At 33.5% G+C, this 6,304-nt stretch overlaps 1 protein-coding gene across 1 annotated transcript in view; it reads right to left on the bottom strand.

Moving 5' to 3' along the window:
- Nucleotides 1–6,304, bottom strand: part of LOC115293404 (protocadherin beta-2-like) — a 38,750-nt gene that overhangs the window by 11,142 nt on the left and 21,304 nt on the right. The gene's annotated exons all lie outside the window — the stretch shown is intronic.

Below are 6,304 nucleotides of genomic sequence, written 5' to 3'. Positions count from 1 at the left end.
GCGAGCCGCCGCGCTCGGCCAGCGTCACGCTGCACGTGCTGCTGGTGGACGGCTTCTCGCAGCCCTACCTGCCGCTGCCGGACGTGGCGGCGGCCGAGGCGCCGGCCGACCCGCTCACCGTCTACCTGGTCATCGCCTTGGCGTCCGTGTCGTCGCTCTTCCTGTTCTCGGTGCTGGTGTTCGTGGCGGTGCGGCTGTGTAGGCGGAGCCGGGCGGCGTCGGCGGGCCGCTGCCCGGTGCCCGAGGGCCACTTTCCGGGCCACCTGGTGGACGTCAGCGGCACGGGGACGCTGTCCCAGAGCTACCAGTATGACGTGTGTCTGACGGGAGTCCCTAGGACTGGTGAGTTCAAATTCCTGAAGCCGATATTTCCCAACCTCTTGGTTGAAGACACTGAGAGAGAAATTAAAGAAAACCCCAACTGCAGGAATAGTTTTGTATTCAGTTAAGGATTGTATTTGGTCAAGTCAGCCTCTCCTTAATTTTGGCAAACCTAACTCCCATTGCAATGCCTTTCTTTAAGAAATTTTGTTGTCTAAATATGTACACCTCTATTCCAAACCTATGCATGTCGCTGATTGTGCTTAATTTTCCTCCTTTTATGAATATTCATTGGGCTTAGCATTTTTAGGTAACTGATTATCAAGTATGTATATTCTCTATTTTGACCTTTTCTTGGTGATTAATCTTTCTGTAACTATAAATTACTCAAGTAGCAAAAGAAGAAATTTTATTTAAATAGACTTCTTAATGTCTTAAAGCTTTTATGTAATTATGCATTTCTCTATATTTGTCTTTACCACCAACTTTATCTGTAGAGTGTTTGACATTTCTAGGCCTTGTTCACTGCTCTCCATGCTCTGCCCCTGAACAAACATGAGCATATAACTTATTTGTTTCTCTCAGATTGTATATAAACCTGCTCTTCCATTAAAACATTAATACACTAAAATTGTGACTTCTATTGTGAACACCATATATGTTAGAATTTAAAATTTTTATTTGATCAATACTTACCTGGCGCACTGTATGTATTCCATAAATACTAATAATAAATTTAAAAAATTATTCTCACTTATAATAATTGAAGAGAAAATCTTCTATAATTTGGCATCAAGTTCACTAAACAAAAAGTCACTGCTTGGTAAAATCCTTTAAAACTATTTCAGAACCTTAGATAAATCTTAAATATTTTCAAAGGATGCAAGACAGGAAAGGCAACATTATTTCCTGTCTTTCGTTTTCCTCTATAAATAGAAGTTCAAGTATAATTCAATGTATGTTTCTTTTTGTTTTCCTGCAGCTTCTCCTTGTCTTTCAAAAGAGAAATTTCTTCTGAGTTTCTCTCATCTTATTCAGGTTTGATTATTGGCTGGTACAAGATTTTCACTTTAAATTACTTTGCAGACATAAACATCCTTTATCAACCAAATAATTATCTATCTTTGATATCCAAGTTATCTTCTCTTCAATATAGCTTTGAGGTATTTTATTTCAATTTATGTTATCAATTTTATGTTAAATTTCATTTGTAAGAAATAAGCATTATTTTGTCATTTTGGACAATAAGTATAGAAGTAGGAATTAAATAAGATAAGAAATGAACTTATCTTAAATATAATGTTTTATGTTGTGTTCAGTAAGCCTAGTAAGCTGATCATGTGGCTTCCAACTAAATTTATATGGATATAAGTATACGACCGCTTAGTTGAACTTTTGGTACAATGTGAGCAATTAAAGAGCTTGCTTTATAATCTAAATATTTATTTTTAAATCTGAAGGGTCATCCTACTGGAATTTAATTACTTGTACTTACCTGAATTACTTTTTTTCCTAAGGTGTATAATGAGGGAAAATTACTGGTTAAGTTATTCTTGAAACAACTTTTAGCCACATCTACTCTAAAAATTAAAATGAGAAAGCAATAAAAATGAGATCAAAATTAAACACAAGTATATATAGACATAAATTTGGTAGCCAACTTTAACAACTATTTATTAGCTATTTAGATCAATAGCTTTATGATGATAAGAAATATGAAGCTTTCACCACTATATTTCAATATTATGAAAATTCAAGTTGACTTTTTGTTTATGTCAGGAAAGTCCAATTGTATAACTGCCCAAATAAGACTGGCTAAATAAAAACCCAGAACACATTTTTATGAATTGGTATGTAAATTTGTGAATTACTTTGTATATTATTTTATAGATTTCTATATGTGTTTAAAAGGCACAGATCATTCTTTACCATAAAGCATAGGGCATTCCTCACACCAGACTTCGGTGTAGATCAACATTTTGAAAATCAGTCACTAGAATTTAATAGTAAACATGATCCAAATAACTTCCACAAATACATAAATTTTGAAAAATTGGCCAGTTCTATAGTTGCAAAACAAAAATAAAGAATGGAGGCCAAATCTCTTGATAATAATGTTCATTTCAATCCTGTGATTTTTCACATGCTTCTGTTATAAATGCATCTTTTTCCCAGTTTTATTGAGAAATAATAATTTAATAACAATATTAATAATTTTCATTGATAAATAATTTACAACACTGTGTAAATTTAAGGTATATAGCATGATGCTTTGAATTACATATATTGTGAAATGACTACCACAATAGGTTCAGCTAACATCCATCTTACACATACATCTTTTACAGTTCCTTTACTGTTTCTAGGCACAGCACATAGTGAGTTTAACATGTGCTGTTTTGAGGGGAGAAATTTTACTGAAGACATTGTATAGGGCTTTACAATCACTTTAAGGACCCCTCTTCCTTTACTGCCAAGAGTTACAAAATACAGATTTTAAAAAGTCTGAGGTTAAAAGTTATACACTTATTTGGTGGAATTCTGCTTACAAGTAGATTGGATGGAATATCTAACCAGTAGACAACAATAAAATCTCATTAAAATTCAGAAATTATCTATTTGAAGCAAGAGACAGCAGGTGATATAATAAGAACAGAAAGGGCTAAGATTTCTGAAAAGGAAAATCCTCGAGATGTGAATTGACTTCTACAGTCAATTTGCCCTGCAGAAATTTGCTAAGTCTTAGAACAGACTAAAGGTTCTTGCTAGGGCTAGAGTAATTTCAATAGCCTTTGGCAAAATGGAAGATTCAAGCTCATGGTCAATTTCCCCCTCAAGATACTTGTCAAACTCAGGGACATTCCAGGGAAGAAGACTAAAACCCTAAGTAAAAAAATCTCTGAAAAGCAGAGTGCAGTTTTGATAGTCTTGATGCATAAAGATTAGGGTTTAGAAACTGCCATGGAAAAGGACTGTGGAAAATGCACTAAGTTCTCAACTGATAATTCTGTAAAGTTAGATGTTTATTAGGACTGCAAAGCATCTTGACTAAGTATAGTGCCTGTTTGGATTAAGGAAATTGGATTTCACAAGACTCTATAAAGTTAACAGGAAAAGGTGAACTCTTTTTGGAGGAAGATAATATCATCTGGATCCTGGGCAGCTTTTTACATAAATATTGAGCATTCAATTAAAAACTACTAGGAAGATATAAAAAAAAACTGTCAGACATGAATAAAACCTAGAGAAAAAACAGTCAATACAAACAGATACTAGAATTTACTTAACAATGATGTTAAAATAAGGATGACTAATAGATTACAAATAAAGAATAAAGAAAATAAATAAAAGAATTCCACCAGAGAATTGAAATTTAAAATGGAAATTCATTACACAACTGAAAAATATAATATCTGAAATTAAAAGCTTTTAAGGTAGTTTATGACTTAGTAGATATAAAGGAATACAGGATTAGTGAATGAAAGACAGGCAATATAAAATATCCAAAAGGAAGCATAGGAAAAAAAATAATGAAAAATACAAAAAAGAACATTAGTGATATGTGATACATAATGAAAAACTCTAATATACAGAGGACCATAATCCCAAAAGGAGAAGAGATACTAGAAATGGAGAATAAGCAATGTTTGAAGAGATAATGACCAAGAATTTGAACAAATCCTTCACCACTCAAAATGCGCAGGGAAACCCAATCAAGAGAAATAAAATACAGGGGTGCCTGGGTAGCTCAGCCGGTTAAGCCTCTGACTTCCGCTCAGGTCATGATCTTAGAGTTGGTGAGTTTGAGCCCTGCATTGGGCTCTGTGCTGACAGCTCAGAGCTCAGAGCCTGGAGCCTGCTTTGGATTCTGTGTCTCCCTCTCTCTCTTCGCCTGTCCCATGCTCACGTTCTGTCTCTCTCAAAAATAACTAAACACTAAAAAAATTTTTTAAGAGAAATAAAATACAAAATACACCTAGGACATATCATAAAACTGCTGAAGACCAGAGTCAAGGAGAAAATCTTAAAAACAACCACATAAAAATGACATTAAAGGGACAACAATAAAATGGAGAGCTGACTTTTCAACGTAAATCATGAAACCAAAAGACAAAGAAATGATGTCTTCAAGGTGTGGGAAAAAGAAACCAGATTAACACTCTTCCTTCAGAAAATATCCTTCAAAAATAAAGTTTTCAAACAGATAAAAACCAAGAGAAATAATCACAGTCACATTTGCACTGTGCATAAAACAAATACTTTTAGTGGAATTCACTGGGCAGAGGGAGAAAGGTCCTAAAGGAATCAGACTTGCAGGAAGAAATGAAGATCAACAGGAAGGATAAATATAAAATAATATTAATTTTACAAGGCAAAATTAGTAGTTTCTGAAAGGATTTAAAATATATACAAAATTTAAATTCATGACAGTAATAATGGAAAAGGAAGATGGTATAGATACAGTTGATGAGTTCTAAGGTTCTAAGCGTTATCATGGAAGTAGTAAAATTAAAAAGTTTGTATTAGACTCTTGTAGATCAAAGATGGTTTAATCTGTAGAATAATTACTGCAAAATTAACCAAAAAGCTAATTGAAGAAAAATGAAAAAATAACAAATATCTGAATAATCCAAAAAGAAGAACAAAACTTTAAGGACAAATAGAAAAACTAGATGGTAAATATAAATAGAGAACTATTAAGTATTACATCAATCTTGGTTAGATTAAATAATCCAATTAAACAACCAAAGTTTTCAGACTATGGGGCACATGGGTTTCAGTTGGTTAAGCATCTGATTCCTGATTTCCACTCCAGTCATGATCTCAATGTTTATGACTTTGAGCCTCATGTCAGGCTCTGTGCTGACAGCAGAAGTCTGCTTCAGATTCTTTCTCTCCTTCTCTTTGACTCTCCCCTGCTTGTGCTCTCTCTAAATAAATAACTTTAAAAAATGACATGATTATACATATAAAAAGTCATAAGGAATCTCTTGATAATTAGGCTTAATAAATGAAGTCAGCAATTCCACTGGTTATAAGGTAGCATACAAATATAAATTGTATTTCTAATAGCAACAAAAATCATAAAATTAAACATTCTAAATATCACATACAAGAATTTTTAAAATATCATATCTAGAAACAAACCTAACAGAATATTGTAAGACTTTTGTACTGAAAAACTATAAAGTATTTAGAAAGGTTAAAAATTAAATAAATAGAGTATATATAATTTTCAATAGTTAGAAGATTCACTATTGGGAATATATCAATTCTCCCCAGTCTATAGATGGAATAAAATTCCAAACAAAATTTCAGCAGATTTCTTTGTAAAAATTGACAAGCCAAATCTAACATTTATATAGAAATACAAAGGGACAATAAGAACCAAAACAATCTTGAAAAAGAATAAAAGTGGAGGACATATTTATTAAGTAATATCTACACCTGACATGGGGCTTGAACTCACAACCCTGAGATCAAGAGTCATAAGCTCTTTTGACAGACCCAGCCAAATGCCCCAATAATAATGACTATTATAAAGTTATAGTAATTAAGAAAATACAGTATTATAGGATAAATGAGAAAAATGGAAAGAAGATTCTGGAACAGACCTATGGTCACCTGCTTTACAACAAAAATGACACTTCAAAAACAAAAGGGCATGGATCTTCTCAAAAGATAGAGCAAAATTTTGATATTTTTGTGAAAAAAATTCAGGAAGATTATAGCTCTAAATGTGAGAGGTCAAGCAATTGATTTTTCCAAAACACCATACAAGAGTATTTCCATGACCTTGGGATATGTAAAGGTTTCAAGAGAACACAAAAAGTGTTTTTTAATGTTTATTTACTTTTAGAGGAGAGGAAGTGCAGGGGAGGGGCAGAGAGAGAAGAGAGAATTCTAAGCAGGCTTCATGCTCAGCATAGAGCCAGACTAGGGGCTCAGTCTCACAAACCATAAGATTATGACCCGAGCCGAA

The sequence above is a fragment of the Suricata suricatta genome, chromosome 6, assembly GCF_006229205.1.
Source record: "Suricata suricatta isolate VVHF042 chromosome 6, meerkat_22Aug2017_6uvM2_HiC, whole genome shotgun sequence".
NCBI classification, from domain to species: Eukaryota; Metazoa; Chordata; class Mammalia; order Carnivora; family Herpestidae; genus Suricata; species Suricata suricatta.
This window is presented reverse-complemented; position numbering and strand designations above follow the sequence as displayed.